Raw genomic sequence first — 24,859 nt, 5'->3', positions numbered from 1 at the left:
GGTTTATGTTCTCTTTTCTTCTAGGGCTCTCTCATTTCATCGTGGCCCAATATTTTGATTGATTTGCTTCCTAGAAAATTGCGATTGAGTGCTCCTTGTGGCCATAAGGGGGTTGTTGTTGGTGATCAAATTCCCCTTCCAAACAATTGGAATCTTGTTGATGGTGCACAATATCCTCTTCAACATTCATGTGGGAATTGTTTGGAGGTGCTATCCAATATCTTCTACCATAGTCATTGGTTGCATTCTAAGTGGATAACTGTAAAGATAGTACACGTGTGCTTAGTCCCCACTTCCAAACAATTGATACCTACTCATGGGGTGGTCACCCATGTGAGTGTTATGTGGGGGATCCGATTGGTGAAAATTTCCTCTCCCAACCAAATGACTCTTGCACTCATGGTTTACCATCCATTTTGAAAATTGTAAGGACTCAGGAGACTGTTGTTGGTGTCCAATTTTCTACTGCAACATCTCCATACCAAGACTTCTTACATATTATCCTCACCAATGTTCCTCAATGATCAACCTTCATGCTGCAAATACCACTATGTTAATTGAGAGAGGTAGAAACCTACACAACATGCGAGAGAGAGAGAGAGAGAGAGAGAGAGAGAGAGAGAGAGAGAGAGAGAGAGAGAGAGAGAGAGAGAGCTAAATTATAGTGCAATTGATGTGAGCCGCATGAAAGGTAGACAAAGAGTCACCCAAAAGCCAAATCAAGAACCCGTTAAAGTAGTTGGAGACTTTTTTACAACGTCTTGTGTGAGTATTTTATAGATCATATGAGAAGGCTGATTGGAATGGTAGCCAAGGTGATACAAACAAGTATATCTTGATCTTATACATGCAAAAAAAGATTTTGATTGAAAAATAAGAATTTAAAATTGTTGTTGATGGCTATAGATGTAATAACCATCTCATTGTAAGGAAGCATACAAAGCGCAAAAAAAAAAATCAAAAAAAAAAATGAAATTTAAACACAACAAGATCATATTTTTCGACAAACAGGAAAGGAAGTTCTTTTGTTTTAGAGCCCAATTAGGTTAACTTTATCTACTTCTTTTAAAAGGTTTGATGGCACAACTTTGCCAACTGTATCAAGGATGTAGTGCTATCTCTTTGTTGTCTATAGATAAATAAAAAGAATAATTTAATTCAATTGCATAAAAATTATACATTAAACCATTCAACTAAACTATATATAAATAAAAAGGAATAAAACAATTTAATCACACAAAAATTATCTATTTAGACATTTGTAGCAAGTAGTTACTTTAGACCAAAAAAAGAAATGACTATAATCTCCTAGAGTTGGACTAGCAAGAAAGTCAAAGTGTCTCTTTGTATGAAATGCTTCAAATCACAAAAGAAAAAAATCTCAAGTCAGTTTTTGAAATTTAAGGAATAGGCATGCATATGTTTTCCACATCTAGAATTTGTGTGGAATGTGAATTCATGAAAATTTAATACAATGTAGATGTAGACATCAAGAGAATTGTGAGTCTTGCACTAATGTTGAGTACCCATCATTCTTGCTTCTCACCTTGATGCACTCTCATTCCCCCTACTTCATTTCTCCCAACCTCAAAGGCCATAGATTGGAGTTGAAGGAGTTTGTAGAGTAGTTTTACATTTTGCTACAGGAGTTGAAGGAGTTGAAGGAGTTGTAGAGTAGATTGGAGTTGAAGGAGTTTGTAGAGTAGATTGGAGTTGAAGGAGGTTGTAGAGTAGTTTTACATTTTGCTACAGGTGTTGTTATGGTAGCCATCCAATAAACTAGTTTGTACATAGCCTTACCTAGAATAAAAAATGCTCATGGGAAGCACCACTTGCAAAAAGTGTGGATGAGAATGGCATGCTTGTAAAGAGGGGCCTAAAATTGGCACAAGATATTTCAATAAAATAATCTCAAAGTTCCAATTGCAATAAGTCTTGTGCCGCACACTATGGGGGCTAGGATTTAGGCCATTGTTGTGTAGATTCCTCCTTCTCATATCTACTCTATGTGTTTATGATCTTGATTTGGTATATATCAATCTAGTTATTCTTAACCTAGTATGGTGTCATAGTTGATTGGTTGTGTGTGTAAGTTTGTGTCTAGCATGTCTATATCATATTTAAAAAGCATGAAAGGGTCGCTTGATTATATGTGTAGAGTTTCCATAATCTAATTGCTTTTACCTAAGTGGGGTGGTAGTCAGTGGTAATAAAGTCACACATGTTGCTTGGACCCACAAATCTAGATTTGGAATGGTTTTAGTGTAAGCACAAGTTGGTGGGATATTCTATTGAAAACAAGAGTTATTAGTTCCTTGTACTGCCACTAAGAGTGATCTACTACTAGATGGTTAGGTTGATAAGCTCACCATCCAATCATTGAGAGAATGAGTTCCTTCATTTTCAGATGCTTACTTGTAATGTGGTTTGCCTATCCACATTGGTTTGACTACCAAGGCACTACAACCAGACGGTCTCCCCTTGAACCCTACCCTCTTGGCTCTACAACTGGAAGGTGGCCTAGACATAGCCATTATAGGATGTGTGACATCCCCCCCCGTCCCATAAAGAGTTTTTGTCCTTGAAAAAAACATGGGGAAATATCTTGGGCAATTGCACTACGGTGTTCCCAAGTTGCCACTTCCTCACCTAAATCTGTCCCCTTAATAAGTACCTCTTGGTACACTTGATGAAACGCGTTTGTCTCTATCAATACCCTAGAATACTTTTTGGTTCATGTGGTACCTTTGGAGGCTCTAACAAGTCAACTAAAATCTATAGAGAAATTACATTGTGCAAACTATGAACCGATTTCTTTAGTTTACTAACATGGAAAACAAGGTAAACTTTATAGCTCTTTAGAAAATCTAGTTTATATGGAGTCCTACCTAACACCGAGCGAGAACTTCCGAGCAAACTAAAAACCGAGCTAGGCTTATAGAATGGAAGCACATGCTTGATTTGATTTGATTGCTTGCATAATGCTTTTAGGTATCTATTCATGGTTTTAAAAGTGAGACTTCCTATCTTATTTCCAAATACCACAACTGCAAAATGGTAGTGTTGGTCTTCTTATAATCACAAATCTTGTTGGGTATTGTTTTTCTCCTCCTGCCTTGCAACTGTAGGGTTCTAGCCCCTAACTTGACTAAGTTGGGTTCATATAGACGCATCAATAGAGGAGCACTTTCTCTTTGCACTTTATTGAATTCTATTGCTACTTGGTTGTCTCCACCCTAGTATGTATGTATGAAGTACCATATTCTATTGGTTAGTGTTTGCTCAAAATTAGACTTAAGTGTGTTTTATCCTGCATTTAGATGATGTCTCTACCCTAATATGTATGAAGTACTATATTATATTGGTTAGTGTTTGCTCAAAATTAGACTTAAGTGTGTTTTACCTTGCATTTAGATGATGAGCTAGCTTTGAAGAAAACCACAAAGTTAAGTGTAAATTTGTGTAAATGCTTCAAATTTTAGCTTAAAAACAACAACAGTTTTAAGTGTAGCCTTGTTTCTTTGGTTAGAAAAAATGTTTGTGGCAAGCCCTCAACCATGTGTTTTGCCTAACCGAAAGGGCCCTGGACTCCGTAGGATCATGTAGAATATTCTATAGAGCACTATACTCCACTGGATGTTCTCAAAGATCAACTAGATCAATCAACATTGACTCACCAATATTGTCTGCAATGTCTGAAGGATGTCTTTCCAATACAACCGTCCTTTTCAACCTAAGATTCCTCATTGATCTCCTCCCACACCAATAGGCAAAGCAACTAATGAAAATAAAGAACAGCAAGCCGTTGATACATATTCCTCCAAACATAGCAGCCTGCTTGAATCTCTAGTCACATGATTTTTTTTTGCTACCTATTTTCCATTGATCTGCAGTTGGAAAATAGGACACAATATGATGCTACAATTGTTTGGTAAAAAAAAAAGTGACAACTATGTTAGTTACTTCTCTCACTGTTACAAGTGAAGTTTTGAGTGCAACATTCAGGACACCTGCTCTAAAATCAAGTGAATGTTGAAAATCTTACCAAGGCCTTACCATCGTAAATGTTGCAGGATGATGTAGCATCATCGAGGACTTTGAACTAGCCATCTTTCATGCAGTTGCAGCCTTAGTACGTAACTACCATAATTTGAGGCACCGACATACACACATTCACCGTTGTAGTATTCACAATGCATATGTTCAAAGTTGAAGAGTAGAATTACCTACATCACTCTTGGAAGCCACTACTCAAATTCTACAATTTGATTTGACCCACTACTGCTACTAACCACAAAGACATCAAAATGTATGCGGGACATATTCTCGAAGATTGATTGACATCTTATGACCTTTGACACATGCTCCACAACCGCATCCTCAATGGCATGGCGATATTACTAACTCAGCATGGACTCATCATTGGTGGAATTCGTATCACAATATTTGTAAAATGAGTTGTGATACTACTTTGCGTGCACATTCATAGAGGCCAATATCTGCTTTGATGGGTTCATATCGACATGATACGAAGATCAACCATAGAGAGTTCTTAGCGTGTAATTTATCACAAATTAGCTCGCAAAAAAAGATTATTATGTCTAAAAATAATGAAGCAATTCATCTTCAAAGCCTACTTAACCAATTCAAGTTCTAGTTTTAGTATCTTGAATTGATAAACGATTAGTCTTCTCACGAAAAGCTACAAAAAGTTTTGATCTTTGGAGAAATTAGTCTAACAAGTAGGGGTATTTTGGGAAAATTGGAGAATTTGAAGGGCATTTTGGAAATTTATGACAAAATGTTGGGGGCATTTTGGGAATTTTTGAAATTTGAGGGGTATTTTGACAAAAAGTTTTAATCTTTGGAGAAATTCATCCAACGACTAGGGGTATTTTGGGAAATTTGGAGAATTTGAAGGGCATTTTGGAAATTTATGACAAAATATTGGGGGCATTTTGGAAATTAATAAAAATTTGAGAGGTATTTTGGGAATTTCCAGAATTAAAGGGGTATTTTGGTAATTTCCCTAAAAATACACTAAAGGTCGGTTTTTAGAGAACAATGCTTGATATAACCTCTCTGTAGTAGCGCGCGCGTTGATAGAGAGAGAGAGAGGTATCTGAACCACGTTAGGCTTTAATAGATTTTTGTAACAGCGCACGCCGGCGCGCGCTGCTAGAGAGAGAGAGAGAGAGAGAGAGAGAGAGAGAGAGGTATCTGAACCGCATTAGGCTTCAATAGATTTTTGCAAGGCATCTTTATATGCTTGATATAATCTCTCTGCAACAGCGCACGCCGGCGTGCACTGCTAGAGAGAGAGAGAGAGAGAGAGAGAGAGAGAGAGAGAGAGAGATCCCAGTTGATGTCCATCGGTGATAAGCTGCAAGGTATTTGAACCACATTAGGTTTCAATAGATTTTTGCAAGGCAGCTTTATATGCTTATATAATCTCTCTGTAGCAGCGCACGCCGGTGTGCACTACTATAGAGAGAGAGAGAGAGAGAGAGAGAGAGAGAGAGAGAGAGAGAGATCCCAGCTGCTGTCCACCCGTGATAAGCTACCAGATTTGGCGACTGGGATGACAATAGGACTTTCATGTGCAGCTGCAAGCCCATCATGCCCTCCCATCTCGTTCATCGCGTGTAACAACGAGCCATCACGTCCAAGTCGCAAGCTTATTTCTCACTCTGCCACCGAGCGTCCACCACGGCCTCTTCTTGTGTGTAGCAGGCCAACAGTCCTTGCCACATGCTCCACAATCTCTGCTGAGGAGAGGCTAGTGGGCAATGTGGATGGATGCTCTGGGTTGAAAGTAGAACAAGGAAGTATAGAGGAGGATTTGAGGCTGGAGGATCTCAGGCTTGGACGGTTATATAAGGGCAAGGTCTTTGTGGTTGAGTCATATGGTGTGTGTGTGTGTGGACATTGGCGTACATGTAGATGGATTTGTCCATATATATCTAAGGCTGGGCAGATCCTTGGTGAGGAAAGAGGAGGATGTCATGCAAGTAGGACAAGATGTGACAGTTCAGATTGTGGACATGCACCCTCATGCTGATTCTATCTCGCTCCTTCTAGCACCTGAGGAAGACATTGAAGTTGCAGCGGTTGACCCTTTCTGAGCGGGAGATTTTGAACAGGGCTGCTGCCAGAAGAGCCAAAAAGAGTGCTGCACGATGTGCAGATACTCTCTCAACAAGAAGTGTCATAAGCTTTCAGACGAGGCAGCGACTTAAAGCTCACAAAAGATTAGTGCTGGCTGAGCGACAAGCCATTCAACTACATCAAGTGAGATCAAGAGTGAGCTTATGTGGAACACCTAAAAGTGTGACTGCTCCAGATGGTATGAGAAAGTGAAAGCTTTGTCAGATGATGATTACATGCATTGTAAAAAGTGTGCTCTTGAAAAAAAATTCATGTCTCTTAGAAAATTTGATTCCTGTAGTTTAAGATAACTTTCACCTTGAGAGAGAGAGAGAGAGGCCCCCCAGAGCATGGGACCCATTTCCTCTGCATGCCACTCCCACCTTGTTTGTCAAAGGCCTTCCATCTGATTGCACCGCAGGGAGGCTGCACATGTGTTCGGTTCATTTTTTGGGTTGAAGTAAGTCTGGCTCGTGCACAAAGATGGGAGGCCTATCGCTTTGTGCTCAACATGCAGCCAATGCTTTGAAGGCTTTGCAAGGATAAAAATTTGATGAGATGAGCCGTGAGTCCTACGATAGGATTTTGATGGGGCCCGCGATTCTGATAATTTCCCCCGGGGTGGTCGGCCTTTTCGACACTAATTTAAGTTCTTCCGTAGTGCAGTGCTGAAGGTATTCATGTCACGAGGAGAATTATTATTTAGGATTGATGTGGAAATGCCTACAACGTCTTGCAATGTTGAAGTGGGTTGTAGTTATTCAGCAAATCAGTAAAGACTTGGAGCTGTTATTGCACGCCAATTTCTCTCTCATATGAAGTTCAATGACCTTACCTATATGAATATTCTGAAGTAGTTGTTTCTAAAGTTCTCCCTCAATAGAGTAGATGCACTTGAGAGAGAGAGAGAGAGAGAGAGAGAGAGAGACTCAAATTCTGCTTGTCAGTCACAGTAGTAGAAGATGGTGCATAGCATCATACTTGTGCTTGTGAGTGTGAGTGTGATTGTGCTTGTGCTTGCACCTTCACATAGGTGTTAGGTTGGGGACGAGGGGCTGCCGCATAACCTAGGGAAGGCGGCTTGCAAGCACTCCATTGAGGGAACTTTTGATGCTGCAGGAGACCTTGTCTGGTTACCTTAACTCTCAGTGTTTGTGGAGGTTGTGCACACTATAGTTGGTATTGTTCCAAATGGTGTCTTTGTTGAAATGGACCATTGGATTGTGGCAGTTCTATGCAGCATTAAAGAGGTCCAGAGACGTCGTTAGTATTTATCACTTTTGTAGCATGGTCATTGACTGAGGTCATTTGATACCCATAGTATGCATTAAGCATAATTGGTCTTCGTCCATGGTGGTTAATCTAGGCAAAATTTTGTGATGTAAATTTCTACTATGGATCACTCACAATTGGTCTTTGTCCATGGTGATTAACCTTGGGTAGATTTTTTAATGTAAATTTCTTGCCATGTTTTGCTCGCTTTAGAGAGTGCTCGAGAAAACTCGCTCGGGGTTTGGGATTCCTCGTTTATATGCTATGCCCCCAATATTTTTAAGAACTTTAAAGGGACCACAATATCTAGGAGAAAGTTTGTCACACTTTCCTATTTTCATGATTTTTGACTTTGCAGGAACCTTTAGGAATACAGAGTCACCTTCTACAAAGGTACATTCTTTTGTCCTTTAACAATTGTATACGTCTTAGCATGATTATCCAGCTTTTTGAAGACTTTCCTCCAAAAATTACCACTTAACTTTCTATCTCTATCTGACACTATAGCTATGGGCAATCCATATAGCTTATAGAGATGTTCAATAAAGAGTTTTGTCAACTCTAGCATTTTAACAGTTTCCTTTGTGGCAATAAAACTTTGGTTAATATATCCACTACCACCCACATTGAGTCATTTCCTTGACTAGTCTTGGCTAAGCCGGTAATGAAGTCCATGGAAATGCTTTCCCATTTCCATTTAGGAATCTCTAAAGGATGGAGTAGTCCCCCTTAACCTTGAGCGTTCATGTTTATTGACCTAACACTTATTGCATTTTAGCACATAAGTCTTGACTTCCTTAAATAAAATAGGCCAATAGAATTGTGTTTTAACTAGTGCTTAGGTCTTCTAAATCCTGAGAAGATCAGCATTTAGACTATCATGAATCACCAATAGTTGGTACACACACTCTACCCTTGTAGAGTAAGCACACATCTCAATGGAGTAGTTAGCATATTTTTGGGTGAAAGCATGTTAACGTGTCGCGCTTTTTGTGCTAGTTATCATATGCCAACAAGCACATCTTGTAAGCATAACACATGGATAGGACAATCATGTGTTTCCAAGTGTGTGGGCCACCATCATGAACTATACAAAGTGTATACTTGGACTTCAAAAAAATGAATTGTAATATTTTTAAGATCTCAAACAGTTAAGCTCAGTCATTATATTGAGGTAGTGGTGAAGCATGGAGGGAAGCTCGACGCATGGGCCACAGGTCAGAGAGAGGGAGGAAAGTGATTGTGAGCTACAAGCAGGTCTATAGTTAGAGGTAGGTCTGTAGTCAGAGGCCAACAGTCAGCCCAAGTGGAGGATAGCTCAGCATTGGAGCCAGCCACCTTCGACAGCCATCTTGACAGTACTCCACCAAGAAGGAATTCGAGGGGCAAAGGTTTTTTTGCTTCTCCTCCGCCCTGCAAAATATTGAAGGCTTCTAATTCCCAAGGATCCCCAATGTCAAAGTACATGCATGCAGGGAAGGGGAAGCAGGACTTAGGTACTCTCTCTCTCTCTCTCTCTCTCTCTCTCTCTCTCTCTCTCTCTCTCTCTCTCTCTCTCTCCAACGAGGGGGGCACATTTGGAAGTTGTAAATCAAGCAAAGCATCACACATTTTTCCAGCATGCCCCGACTACTAGTCTGTTAGTGAATCGTCTACCCACTAATCTGTTAGTGAATCCTCTCACCCATGAGAAAATTGTGTTGCTAAGCATATGTTGCAATCAACACAGAGGACTATGCATTCAACTTATATGCTTGTTTTTGCAGCAGCCCCTGGCTAGAATCTTGTTGTGGATTCTCTCACACTGATCAGGTGCTTGTACATTGCCTTAGCCATTCAAGGTGCATGCTTAGATGATTGCATCTAAGGAGAGCCCGTGCAATTGCTTGTGTAGAAATTACTTGACAGCACTATTCTAGTGGGGTTCTGCAAGGTTTTAATCTTATAATCCTGTGTGGTGTGCAGGCCGATGGAAAGCTCCCAAGCTAAGCATCCCATTGTAGCAAAACTTCTAAACAGTAGCTCGGGTCAGGAGCTTGAAGCTGCAAGGGTTCTGAAAGCAAGCCATGATATGGTCAGCCCTGTAGTACTTGCTATGAGACAGAAGCTTCATGATGCTGAGAATGAATTGCGGTGTTTAGGCTTCACCAACAGTGTGGATGCAAGGAGAGAAATAGAGCTCAAGGTAAAGATCAAGACACTAAAAGAGACACTGGATGGTTTGGGGCTTCCTCACAATGATGAGGACACCCCCACTGCTGTTGATATTGACATAAACTGTCTTCGTGTAAGTGCCAATGGTTTTTGTGATTGAACCTTATGTTTTGAATATGTGCACAACTATCCTATGTACTTACCATGCTTCTGTTTTAATTGGTTTGTAGATTAATGTGGAGGTGCAGGAAGCAAAAGTGCACGCCTATGATAGTCAATTGCAGCTGCTCATGCAGATAAGTAGGATGATACAAGGCTCCTTCATCCCCACTGCCCTATGCAAGATAACTATGACACTTTTACAAAGTGTACAGGAGGGGTACGCGATGGGACAACAAGCAACATGTGTACTGGCTGTGGTCTGCCACTAGAAGTACAAAAAATCAGTGCAATAGTCAAAATGCCATGTGAGCATACCTATCACCTAGTTTTCTTTGTTGTTGCATGCTCCCTGGGGACCGAATGTAGAGCTTCCACCTGCTAGCAGAGGATACCAGTTGAGTGGTGTGGCAAGGTCACAGGGCAAGGACCTCCAATCACACAAATTTCTGGTAAGATAATGTTAAGGAACAATTATCCAACCTTGATTCCTACACTAGCCCTGTGTATGCTAGTTAGCACAAAAGGTATGCTAGTTAGCTTAGAGGGTGTGGTGGCTAGCATATTGTGTATAGTAGTCGGCAAGCCTAGTTATGCTAGTTAGCATACTATGAGATATAGCTAGCATACATTGTCATGGTGGTAAGCATCCTATGTATGCTAGTTAGCACAGGTAGTTATCCTAGCTAACATATTGTGAATACTAGTTGGCATTTTTTATATGCTAGTTAGCATATTGTGTTTGCTAATAAGAATTCCTTCTATGCTAGTTAACATTAACAAACTATGCATGCTAACTAGCATAGAGAGTTTCCCAATTAGAAACAAAGTATGCTAATCAACATATTGTATACCTTGTTAGCTGTATATTCTAATTAGCGTAGGAAGGTAGGATGCTCAAGAGGAAGGTTTCAGGGCTGACCGTTGGCTGACTGCGCAAGACGCCGATCATTGATAGCCCCTTGCAAGGTTTTGTAAACAAAGTGAAATTAAAGAGAAAAGGTGGCCTGGAATAGATTCTGGAAGATCCTGGGGACAAGATATGTGCTACCCCTCCGAGCACCCTGGATGACATAAATGAACGCAATAGAGGTGAAAAGAAAGCCATTCGCTCATGCGCTTGCAAGAAACTATGATGAATTTGTTCCCTGTGTCACAGGGCAAGATAAATTGCAGCTAGGTGCTCTGCATGATTTGAATTATGCCATTGCATGCAAAACCATACAAAAGCAGCGTATTGCCAAGGCGAGACAACTACAAAAAGGAAAAGCCGAGATTGAGAGGCACCTGACTAGCTATCTTAAACGCTTAACAAAAATTCTTGCGTACTTCAATTACGTTCATCCCTTGGGGGAAGTTATTTTTGTTGAGTGGTATGCACTACCAGACCCAATATGCGTGCCAAAGCCATTGCCAGACGAGGGGCGCGCGTTGGTTCTTGATTTAAATGGCCTGCTTGTTCAAGCTGTAGAGCCAATGCACAGTGACATTCCCCCTAAACATGCAGGGGAAATGATAAAGAACAATGTGCAAGATAGGAGGTATGTATTTTGTTGCAAAGAAAGCCACAAATTTTTGGATTGGTGCCTCTGATTTTTCCATGTGTATATATGGAGCACCAGTATGGCACCTAAAGTGAATGCAATATTAGAAACATTATTCAAAGAGCAGCGGGCTAAGCTAAAAGGTGTTTTTTCATAGAATCATTGTAGTGACCAACCTTGACAAGTATATATAATCATGTATTCTTGAAGGATTTGAGATTGTTTTGGAAGAACTACAACTTTAGGCCCCAAAACAGTCTAATTATTGACGATAGTATGTACAAAGTGCACCAGAACCCTGAAGGAAGTTGGCTTGTTACTCCTAAGATAGAGGACCACACCAAAGAACAGTGGCAAAACTTGGTGATAGATACTTGAGCAGCTGGCTATTCCTGTTGGGATCGGAGAGCACACACACAGAGAGCCAGCACGAAGAAGGAGATAGACACAGTGTGTGGCGGGGCGGTACTCACACTACAATGTGTAGTTGTGAGTATAGTTATTATGAATGAGTAAATGAATGGTTGTACATGGGCGGCTGAACAACGGGCAGCCGGGCACACGGGCCTTTAACCCAACAATCTCCCACTTAAAGGCAGTGTGTGTCAACACTAGACATGGCCTCATCATAACATGATGGCTCCCCGCAATCAGTCAACAATACATAATCCATAGAAGGCACAAAACGCTGAGGCTGTCTTGCACGCCGCTCTGAACGCCTCAAAGGCTGTGCAGGAGGTGCATCTGGCTGTCCCACATCTACATGATCTCCCAACAAGGGCTGATCTCCCACTTGAGGGTCAATGGGCTGCCCACGAGCAGCCATGGGACCATCATATCGATTACCATCCTCCTCAAATATCACACGCCGAACCTCAACAGTTCGCGGTGATGCTCTATACATAGAGTCCTCATGAAAAACAACATCATGGCTGCGCACAATCTTCCTGTCAATAGGATCCCACAATCGATAACCCATCTCACCAGAGCTACCATAACCCAAGAAGATACATCTCTTGCTCTTTGGATCCAATTTGCTGCGTTTTGCCTTAGGTACATGTACATAAGCTTCACAGCCAAAAACACGAAGGTGACCATACGAAGGTGGCAAACCTGTCCATACCTCTTCAGGCACTTTGAAGCCCAAAGGAACACTAGGTGAACGATTTATCAAATGCACAGAAGTGGCAACAGCTTCAGCCCAAAATCCATTTGACAAACCAGCCATAGAAAGCATACTACGGACTTTTTCCTGTATAGTCCTGTTCATGCGCTCTGCCACACCATTTTGAGGAGGTGTATAGGGAGCACTAAGCTCGCGCCGTATACCCTTCTCAACACATAATGTTGTGAAAGCATGAGACATAAATTCACCCCCATTGTCCGTACGTAAGCACTTCAACTTACAACCTGATTGGTTCTCGACAAGAGCCAACCATTGCTTAAATATATCAAACACCATATCCTTCTTACGAATGGGGTATGCCCATACCTTCCTGCTAGCATCATCAATGAACGTAACAAAGTACATAGCACCTCCAAGAGAAGCATTGGGCATCGGCCCACATACATCACTATGCACCAAAGCTAGCTTTTCCAAAGATCTGTGTGGAACACTTTTCTTATGAGAAGACCGAGCATGTCGACCATAAAGGCAGTGCTCACAAAACTCAAAACCACCAAAATCTGAAATGGGAATGTAATCCGCACGTGCCAACAACTTCAAACCTTTTAGTGACATATGCCCCAAACGCTGATGCCATAAAGAAGCAGGAGGTTGCTCAGTGATCCCCACAATGTGATCAGCCACACTAGCTACACAAAGGGAATACAACGTATTCCTCTTAGCACCTTTAGCCAAAACAAGGCTGCCCTTAGTGAGCTTCCAACCTCCATCACCAAAAGATACATTGAAACCAAGTGAATCCAACTGACCCACACTAATCAAGCTTTTTGCAAGAGCCGGCACATGATGCACACGCTGCAAGACAAACGTAGTAGAGTTTGGCATAGCCAAATGAATATCCCCAATGCCATGAATCTGCATAGAACGCCCATCGGCAATCCTGACAGTACCTGTGCTCGAAGCATCATAGTCATGAAACCACGACCTATGAGGCGTAACGTGAAAAGAAGCACCACTGTCAATGACCCAATCCATAGGCATACTACGCTCATGAGTGAGAAGAAAAGCGTCATCAAAATAGGATGCAAGCAACACATCACCAAGCTCTTCACTAGTAGCACTAGTTGGAGCACATACATGGTCATCTTGAGAGCTACACTCTCCCTGTGTTGCATTTAACTCCTCAATCTTGACATTGGACTTAGGCTTGTCCTTAGCATCATGGTCTTTCTTCTTACCATCTCCATTTTCCCTTTTCCACTTGTAGCAATCCTTTTTGAAATGGCCTTTTCTACCACAATGAAAACATTCCACATCCTTTTTACTTGTGCCTGCACGGGACTTGCTTCTAGATTTACCCCTGTTGGACTTATACTTGTCCATAGTCCTGCCTCTGACAACCATTGCACTAGAAGACTTACTACCTGCATTATTCTTTCGATTAATCTCTTCTGTGAGAAGACTAGACTCCACATTAGTACTTGTCAACTCATCCGCAGGAACCGAGTTACTTATGGCTGTCCTAAATGTGTCCCATGACTCAGGCAACGTGACAAGTAAAAACATAGATTTTACATTGTCCTCAAACGTAATTTTCTGCGTAGCAAGTTGGCTGAAAATTGTATTGAACTCATTCAAATGCGCATTCATGGAAGCACCTTCCTCCATTCGCAAATCAATAAGCTTTTTAATCCAATACACCATAGAAGCAGCCGAATGCTTATCATACATATCGCAAATCCGCTGCCATAGCTCATAAGCTCCACCCTGTGCATCTTTCACATTGTAATAAACAGACTTTGAAAGGGAAAGCCTAATGGTAGACCTGCACATCTCATCCAACTCCTCCCAATCATCCCTCTCCATGTTCTCTGGCTTAACTCCTTGCAACTTTAGAGGTCGAATCTGTTTCTTCTGCACCAAGACATCCCAAATCTGATCTTTCCAATATGAGAAATTAGCACCATCCAATTTCTCAATATTGAAAACTGTCCTCTTTAGTGCCCATTACAACAAGAATGCAACAATGAGAAACCTGTAACCAACCAACAAACTGCCACAAAAAAGTAGTGTTGCAAATCTGACAACACCTGCTGCTCAATCAAAGAGCAAACGCATAGAGTATAAATCAGCTCATAATATGGTCAAAAAACGTACGTAGAAATCCACAAACAAATGCATAAACCTGTGACACCTGTAACTCAACCGGCCTAGGCAAACCGTGCCACAAAATGCATCAACAATGAGCTGTCATAGAGGCATAAACATACTCCATGTCTGAATAACCACAATAGAGACATAAGCTGACCAAGCTTACACAAATCCGTGAGCACAAATGGATCCAAGTGAGCATATAACCAATGCACAAGCTCAACGAAGTCCAATCTCTACTGTCAACCAAGTACCTGTCCGTACTCAAACCGCAACACTGCAAGCAAGAGCAAACCCGCTCTATGTATAAGTGAACCAAATCTCCACAATATCATGCATAAAGAGTGTCTGTCAAACTGCCATATCCACATCCATCAACATACATAGATGATGTAAACCTGTAGCTCAAGAACACGCATAAACAGACTGCCCAGAAGAGTAGAAGCTCCCACTCAAACCACAACCATATACATGGCTGTCCCACAGTCAAAATACATGTTTTGTAACCACAGAAGAAACCTGTATCCAAAGCTCCCTGTAACCTGTAACCTGTACCCGTACCTGTACCTGTACCTGCACCTGTACCTGTACCTGTAGTCGAAGAAGACAATGTCGCCAAACTCCCACTCTATCTGTGTGTATGAGGCCACTCCAAGAAGAGGCTACACACTCTCAAATGAGCTGTGGGCTCACGTAAGTGGAAGACACTACAACAATGGCACCTGTAATGGCTATGGAAGCTCTGGCAGCAGAAAACTACCAAAGAGAGCTGAAAAACGCAGCTCCTAGTCTGTAGCTCGGATGGGATTTCTAATGGCACGAATGGCTCCGAAAGGGGGGTTAAACACCAGGACGCCTGGTGAAAATACTCGCGGAGTGCTGAACCTTCCAATGCCAAGCTCAGAAAAACCTTCTGCTCTTTAGAAATGCGCGCGTGCGCGAAACCGAAAAACGGCAATGAAACAGCAACAAGTTTCAACACACTCAACAATGATGATGAAGCTCTCAATGCTCTCACTACCAAGCTCTGATACCACTTGTTGGGATCGGAGAGCACACACACAGAGAGCCAGCACGAAGAAGGAGATAGACACAGTGTGTGGCGGGGCGGTACTCACACTACAATGTGTAGTTGTGAGTATAGTTATTATGAATGAGTAAATGAATGGCTGTACATGGGCGGCTGAACAACGGGCAGCCGGGCACACGGGCCTTTAACCCAACAATTCCTATGGCCGCAATCAGAGGATCATGCAGCGTATACAACTGAAAATGCGTTTGATACTGCCCCAGATTTGTTTTCACAAGAAGTGATCATGAAGCTGGCATCAGAAATGCAAAAGCCCAATGAGGCCCAGCATAAGGAAGCCTTGCGTAGGAGACAAAGGGAGGCTGATGAAGAAGCTGACAGATATAAGAGAGAGAGAGGCTACAGAGAGAAAAATTAGAGAAGCAGTAGCAAGAAGAAGAAGAAAGAGAGTTGCAAGGACCAAAAGCTCAACAAGAAGAAGAAAGAGACAAGACCCAAAAGCTCAGCAAATGAAGAAGCAAATGGACATTGGGCAAAAGCGAGTGTACAAGCGCACTAAACCACAATCTTATCCAGAGTAGGAGGCTCTCTACAATTTTGTAACATTATGAGGGAAATTTGTAAATTGCCTTTCCAATGTTTGTAACTATTCTGACATTCACTTCAGATAGTAATGATCAGATCTTGTACTATTCTTTTTTTGAAGACAATACTATGTGTACTGTTGGCATTCTTTTTTGACTTGTAAACATTGAATTTGTATAGTGGAAATTAGCAAAGGTATGGTAATTAGCATAATGTTTATGCTAGTTAGTAAACTGTTTATGATAACTAGAAAAAATAGTATTCTAATTAGCATATCATGTATGCTAATTATCATACCCACAGTAGCTAATTAGAATACATTCTAATTAGCATACTGTGCATTTTTGTTTGTGCTAACTTCCACTCACAGCATACCATAGTATGCTAATTAGCATATACAGTATACAGGAAGCTGCCAAGTTTTCTCCTTGAGACCAGCAATGGTATGCTAATTAGCATATTGTCTATGCCAACGGGCACAAAAACAGTATGATAATTAGCATACTGTCTATGCCAACTGGCATAAAGAGTATGCTGATTAGCATACATGGTATTCTAATTATCATTCCTTCAATTAGCATATTGTGGATTTTTGTTTTTGCCAACTTCCACTCATAGCAAAGTATGCTAATTAGCATACACAGTATATAGAAAGCTGCCATCCCTTCTTGAAACCAACATACAGTATGCTAAGTAGCATACATGGTATGATTATTAGCATACACAGTATACAGAGAGCTGTTATCTCTTCTTCTTAAAACCAACAAAGGTATGCTAATTAGCATCCTGTCAATTGGCACACTATACATTTTTGTTTGTGCTAACTTCCACTCAATATAGTATGCTAATTAGCATACACATATTACAGAAAGCTTCCATCTCTTCTCCTTGAAACCAGCAAAAATATGCTAATTAGTATATTGTTTGTGTCAATTAACTATGCTAATTATCATACCCACAAAATTTCAATTGGCATAAACAGTATGCTAATTAGCATACACAAGATGCACAGACCTGTCATCTCTTCTCCTTGAAACCAGCAAAATGATGCTTATTAGCATATTGTTTATGCCAACTGGCAAAAACAGTATGCTAATTAGCATACATGTTATGCTAATTAGCATACTGTGCATTTTTGTTTGTGCTAACTTTCACTCACAGCATAGTATGCTAATTAAAACACACAGTATACAAAAAGTTTCCATCTCTTCTCCTTAAAACCAGCAAAGGTATGCTAATTAGCATACTGTTTATGCTAACTGGCATAAACAATATGCTAATTAGAATACACAGTGAACTGAAAGCTGCCATCTCTTCTCCTTGAAACCAGCAAAGATATGCTAGTTAGCATACATACTATACAAAAAGCTGCTATCTCTTCTCCCCTAAACCAACAAGATTATGCTAATTAGCATATTGTTTATGCCAGTTGGCATAAACAGTATGCTAATTAGCATTCCACTCACAACATAGTATACTAATCAGTATACACAGTATACAAAAATCTGCAATCTCTTCTACTTGAAAACCAACAAAGTTATGCTAATTAGCATACTGTTTATGCTAACTAGCATATATAAGTTTATGATAATTAGCATAAACAGTATGCTAATCAGCATTAGCATAGACAGTATACAAGAATCTGTCATCGCTTCTCCTTGAAAACCAGCAAAAGGTATGCTAATTAGCACACTGTTTATGCTAACTAGCATAAACAATATGCTAATTAGAAACTAATTATGCTAACTAGCATACCCACAGAACACAATTAGCATACCTTCTTATTATCATATTGTGCAAGCCATTGGCCTTCTTTGTACACATCTTTCCAAACCCTGTTACCTTTCTTATAAGCTGGGTGTCCCTTCTTTTATAGTTTCCATTTATATTTGTGGGCTACCTGCCCAAACCATATGGAGTCCTGCTGTAAAAAGCGTAAATTGTAAGACACCAAAGGAGGCGGACTTTGAGCTTGTTTGATCACCTCTCTAGAGTTCTACATTTTCTTGATGAGCTCAGATCCTCTAGGTTTAATGAGACAGATTGTACAAATGATCTCTCTTAAATTGAGACCCCTCTTTGATAGACACCAAAGCCATGTATACACAAAGCACACAAGAGACACAAGATACCCAAGTTTTTTATAAAACTTCATTCTCCGAGCAAGAAGTATATTGAAGATGAAGTGATTACAACTTAAAAGCTCAAGGACATGCTATTATAGATTGCTTCATAGCTTTCTGGGTTGATTGTGTACACCTGCCGTCTCCTTGGGATGTGCTCCATGGGTATTTTTATACATCATACCAGATGTGAAAGTACGTGGATGATGGGTTGCTTGTGGTCTAGCTTGAAGGTGTATGCATCCAAATGCTCGTAATACAGACCTTGCAGAATATATGAGCCTCTATCAATTTCATTACCCCACTCATTGAGGTACCCCTTCTCCACCTTCTCCTTTGCTGCAACACACTTGACCAGGTAGAAATCCACATCCTCGACGTTGGTCGAAGCATCTAGATTTATAGAAAATGTGTCGCCAGCACATAGAGTGCTACTCAACACATCATGATGACCTTCGTACGTGAAGTCATCGTAGGGGGTTGCTTCATCTTGCGGCTCTGAATCTGACACAGCCTCATCAGGTAATGGCAGTAGAGTATGATAATCCCAAGGCTGTACGTGAGATTTATTGACACATCGATTCTGTCTTCCGTGCATGCATGCATCACAGAAGCATGCCAAGGCTCTTGTTGCAAGGGCAATTGGATCCCCAGGGTTGTGACCACAAAAAGCATACAGAGAGCGAGTTTTTTCTGCAGTGGCACAATTCCCACTTCACCTCCCTGTTCACTTCCCCCTCTTTAACCTCCCAGAACACACGGGCACATTCCCTTTCTTTTGAAGGATAGTGTGTTGGTGCTCCCTATGATGACAGGTTGGCTTGGAAATAAGCAACCACATCAACTGCACACCGTAAAATAGCTCCATTAGGTTTTAGATGTTCATGGGTCAAGGTTCTTTTCACAACTGCTCCTGCACCATCATGCTCCCCCTTGCCGTGCCCTGATCCAAAGAAGAACCAGCTCATCCCCATCTCTGTGAGTCCACCATATCTTGCAATGAAGTAAAAAGGCATGGATCCCTTGAACTGCAAGGCTGCACCATTAGACCACACCCAATGTTGCTTAGGAGTGACACCCTCTTGTTGTAACCGGCATGGTGTAGCATGAAGCAGTGTTGCACGAACAACGTGTCATGCACCTTGTCATCTTATATGAAGAAGTGAATGGTTTTGACTACCTCCCCTGCCCTGCGGTAATACGTTATGTGTACAAAAATGGTTACTTGACTAGGGTGCCAATGCATTGAGTGAATCTCATTTTGTTCCGTGAAGGCATAATTCTCTGCAAAATCAACAACTGACACGACCACATCATCCAAAAACAAAGAAGGCAATCCTTGAATTGTTGTCCTTTCCATTGAGCCACATAGTTATGAGTGATAAAGAGCTCCAACTTGGTCTTCAAGAGTTGAAGAAACTCCCAGCACTGCATTTCTTTGTGCAAAAGATCTTTTCTTTTGTTACTATTTCCCTTCTTGTCTTGAGCTTGTACATATGCAAATACTTACACATTTATACTATTACCCACCTTTTTTGTCTCCAAGCAACATAATTCCAACCTATTCACTCCACATGTCAAACAATCTCCCATCAGGCATTCCCTTCTATGAAAACTGCATCTGCAGGCTTTGGACAGAGAAAAGACTCCCACATATGTGTGACACCTTTGAACATGTGATGTGAAGCCAAGCAACCCTTGTTAATGTTCTCACCTGGGCACACATACTGCATATACAGTCACAACATGCTTTATGCAGCCCAAAAGCACGAGAGGGCATGTGGTTCAGTGTGTCCTTCAAAAAGGACATTTGCACATGGTATTTGCAACAGCATGTGTATCTATCCTTCAGCCGCCTACAAAAGCATGGCTTGAATATCTCAAATATTTTCATGCCAATCTTACAATCTGGATGTTTTTCCTTGAATCTACGAAAGAACTCAACCTGCAACATCCAGATGATGATGAGAATTCAGATTGCTAACTAGGACATCCAACGTTTTCATGAAAATAAATTATAGTGTTAAATAGCACAATCAACATCCTAATGTGCATGCAATAGTGTATGTTAACTAGCATAAAGAGTGTTAATTAGCATATATCTTGTGTTTACCAGGTAACTTTGTATGCTATGTAGAGCACAAGGCATGCTAACTAGCATACTCATTAGGACACCCATCATGCTGTTGAGCATACTAGATGTTAACTAGAAAAAATTATGTTAATTAGCATACATTTTGTACTGACTAGCTAACTCTGTATGCTAGGTAGAACACAAAGCATGCTAACTAGCATACTCCATATGCTAACTAGCATACCCAACCCAACTGCTAGTTCTAACTAGCATAACCCTTGTCTTAAATAGGATACCCATCATGCTAGTGAGCATACTAGGTGTTAACTAGCATAAGTGGTGTTAAACTTGCATACTTTTTGTGTTGAACAACTAACCATGTATGCTATTTAGAACTCAACTAACCATGTATTCTTTTTGTGTTGAACAACTAACCATGTATGCTATTTAGAACTCAACTAACCATGTATGCTTTTTGTGTTGAACAACTAACCATGTATGCTATTTAGAACTCAAGGCTTGGTAACTAGCATAGTCCATATGCTACCTAGAAAACTCCATGTGCTAACTAGCATAATCACTTTCTGTTAGGCATCATACTTATCATGCAATTGAGCATACTAGGTATGTTAGCTAGCATACCAGGTATGTTAATTAGCATACATATTTTGTTTACCAACTAGCTCTGTATGTTATTTAGAACCCAAGGCATGCTAACTATCATACTCCATATGCTAACTACTACAGTCCATATGCTAACTAGCACAGTCCATATGCTAACTATCATACTCACTATGCTAACTAGTATACGCATTAGGACACCCATCATGCTATTGAGCATACTAGGTGCTAACTAGCATAAATGGTGTTAATTAGCATACATCTTGTGCTGACTAGATAACTCTATATGCTAGGTAGAACACAAGGCATGCTAACTAGCCTTACTCCATATGCTAACTAGCACACCCAATCCAGCTGCTAGTTCTAACTAGCATAACCCTTGTCTTCAATAGCATACCCATCATGTGAGCATACTAGGTGTGAACTAGCATAAGTGGTGTTAACTTGCATACCTTTTGTGTTGACCAACTAACTCTGTATGCTATTTAGAACTCAAGGCCTGCTAACTAGCATACTCCATATGCTACCTAGCAAACTCCATATGCTAACTAGCATAATCGCTTTCTGTTATAGACATTATACTTATCATGCAATTGAGCATACTAGGTATGTTAACTAGCATACCAGATATGTTAATTAGCATGCATATTGTGTTAACCAATTAGCTATGTATGCTATTTAGAACCCAAGGCATGCTAACTAGCATACTCCATATGCTAATTAGTACAGTCAATATGCTAACTAGCACAATCATATATGCTAACTAGCAAAAGTCTACAGATCAGTATGTTGTTGGTCAGCATATACAAGTTACTATGCACTAGAGATGCAATGCATAAAATGCATAAGTTATGGTACAAGTATTTGATTGGTCACATGAGGCTCATCTAGGAGGTGCACAAGGTGTTCTATGCACCTTTTCCTCCCCATCCTCTTTCGACGGACATCCTTCTTGTTTGATGAAACGTGAGTCTCCACTTTCGAAAATGTGTAGACCAATTTCTTAATTTCATCAGTGATAGGGCTATGATGGTATTTCTTGTGACAGGCAACCAATGAAAAAAATCAACCATCAACATCAGGCTTCGCCTGTCGTGATCTCCCCTTGTACAAGGTGCACCGATTAACATTTAAGACCCTGGAAATTTTTGCAAGAGGCATGTTTTCCTTTGAATTCAACATCATCTGCAATGCTGCATTCTTCAAAAACAACTCCTCATTGGAACCTGGCTGCTTGACGGTAGCCAGTGTGCTGCGGACATTAGAGACAATTGCGGTCTGTACAGTAGCCTCCTCCTTGAAAGAATCATCATGGATCACCCGAACATGCGGATGTTGAGCAACAAGGTTCAAATTTCCCACTTTGCTTATGTACTTAAACCTTCAGTCCTACTCTTGAAAGCTCTCACAATCTCGAAGGAGATTTTTTTTCTTTCTCATCATTGAGGGCATGATGTTGTCGCTCAAATTTCATTTGTTTCTGCTCCCGTTGTTTCCTCTTTCTTACTCTCTCATATTCCTTGAGTACAGAAGGAGCTGGATCTTGGGAGTTGTAATTCATTGCGTGTAGTGGCTCTCTTCTGCTTTTTCCTAAGAACTGTAGACGTGCATAATATGTTACTTACTTAAAATCACTTAAATGTATAGTTGTCAACACTTGATGATGTAATACACACATACTATGAACAAATTCCCTCACAAATATATAGACGTTACCAACAAAACCAATGACTTCATTTGGAGTGGGTGGGCTACACATAAGATTTGCTTAACATCACATTACAATACGGCTCCATTTCCAGCATTGGAGCTAGTGGAAATAATGTTGGCTGCTAGTTCTCCATTTTTGTAGGTCTGTGTCAGAACGAGAGAAAGAGCTCAGCTTTGACAACTCATCTTTGAGACAGGATGCCCAGCGCAAGGAACAAACGAGAGATAGAGATAGAGAGAGAGAGAGAGAGAGAGAGAGAGAGAGAGAGAGAGAGAGAGAGAGAGAGAGAGAGAGAGAGAGAGAGAGAGAGAGAGAGAGAGAGAGAGAGAGAGAGACTCTCCACGTCATCTTCAGTAAATGAAAACAAAAGCACATGAGAAGGGAAAATAGTTTTTTTATGGAACATTTGAAATTCAAAGGACTTGCCCATCTGTTTTCAATATATGCTAACAAGCACATGTAACTAGCACTGTCTGGGACAACATATTCAGTGACACGTTAACATGCTTCTACCCTTCTCCCCTCGATGAAGTTTATCACCTCCCTTTGAAGTAGTAGCAGTCAAAGGTGACTCAAAGTGTCTATGTTAGAGCTCTTGTCCCCAAAATATACCCAAAAGTCTCAGTTAGTTTCTTTCAACTAACTCTCACTTCCCTACTTGTCGTACCTATGGCTTGTCTCTTTGGACTTGCACTACGTGCCAATGAGGGAGATGGTCGCATTTGCAAAATAGTGCAATCGCGTATAGTGCACCATACCTCTATAAAGGATGGATCATGCTTGCATAAGCCATGTAGTGACTCCAAGAAATCATTCTTGAAGATTGTAAGCTTAATTCATTAAAATACAGCATGCAACTAAATGCATCCACCACTATGTTATATAATATATTTACCTCTTTGATAACGTATTTAAATGTCAAAATCTTGTAGGATCTCCGCCCATGGAACTTTTCTTCCCTTCAATTTAGCCTCACTTGAAAGCCATTTCAGACTTTCGTGGTAAAGTGGCACCATATAAATAGTGTCTCCACTTTTGAAGTGCACGTACTATATCTAATAGCTCTTGCTCATAGCCCCAGTAGTTAAGTTGGGCAAGATCTAACTTTTTGCTTTCAAATGCAATCAAAAATCCCCTTTGCATAAGCATGACTTCAAATGCCTCATTACTTGTATCTTTCTCCAAAACAAACGGCTCATTTGGATCCACTATATCAATATAAGTTCAACTAATGTAGCCACCCTAAGCTTTTCAAAGATTTTTTGTTAGAATTCCCCTCAACTTATATTCTTACTTTTTGATTCAATTGGTTTGTCAATAGGCCTGCAATCTTCATGTAGTCCTTTATGTATTTTTGGTAAAACCATGACATACCAAGAAAAATTTGTAGTTCTTTGATATTTTTGGTGTTGGCTACTTGAGAATAGCTTCTACTTTCTTAGGTTCCATCCGCATTCCCTCTACGGATATAATGTGACCCAGATAATAAATTTTAGTCTCAAAGAAATCACATTTTCTTTCCTTTGTGAATAATTCATGTTTTGTCAATAGCTCAAATACTAGATGCAAATGTTATAAGTGTAATTTTTTATATTTACTATAGACTAATATATAAACTAGGAAAATTGATATAAATTTTCCTAAGTATGGATGTAGAATGTTGTCCATCAACATCATAAATGTCGCCATTGCATTTTTTTAGCCCAAATGGCATAACCAAGAATTCAAAATTTCCAAAAAAAGTCCTAAATGATGTCTTTGCAATATCTTCCAGTTTAATTATGACCTGATGATAACCAGAACTCGGGTCTACCTTTGAAAAATACTTTGATCTAAAGAGTTGATCAAACAACTCATCCATACACGGCCACATATTTGTTGTTAATTGTTATCTAATAAAGAGCTCTATAATCTACGTACAGTGCATAGATCCGTCCTTCTTTACCAAAAGAATAGGTGCTTCTCATGGACTAGAACTAAGCCTTTGTTCAAGTATTCCATTTTTTCACCTCCTGTGCTTTGGAGTGGTTTAATATATAAGCAGGTTTGCTTATAGGTTTTGATCCTGGGCCAACACCGATACCATTATCTACTTCTTGAGATAATGGCAAGCCGTCTAGTAAGTCACTGGGAAATACATCCTACTAAACCTTCTCTAATAA

General features: G+C 40.4%; 1 pseudogene; it reads left to right on the top strand.

Moving 5' to 3' along the window:
• The first annotated feature begins 5,381 nt into the window (after positions 1-5,381).
• LOC147444676 (uncharacterized) lies at positions 5,382-6,439 on the top strand (annotated as a pseudogene).
• The last annotated feature ends 18,420 nt before the right edge of the window (positions 6,440-24,859 follow it).

The sequence above is a fragment of the Adiantum capillus-veneris genome, chromosome 13, assembly GCF_014529385.1.
Source record: "Adiantum capillus-veneris isolate H3 chromosome 13, ASM1452938v2, whole genome shotgun sequence".
NCBI classification, from domain to species: domain Eukaryota; kingdom Viridiplantae; phylum Streptophyta; class Polypodiopsida; order Polypodiales; family Pteridaceae; genus Adiantum; species Adiantum capillus-veneris.
Note: the sequence above shows the minus strand (reverse complement) of the source record. Positions and strands in the feature narration are given on the sequence as shown.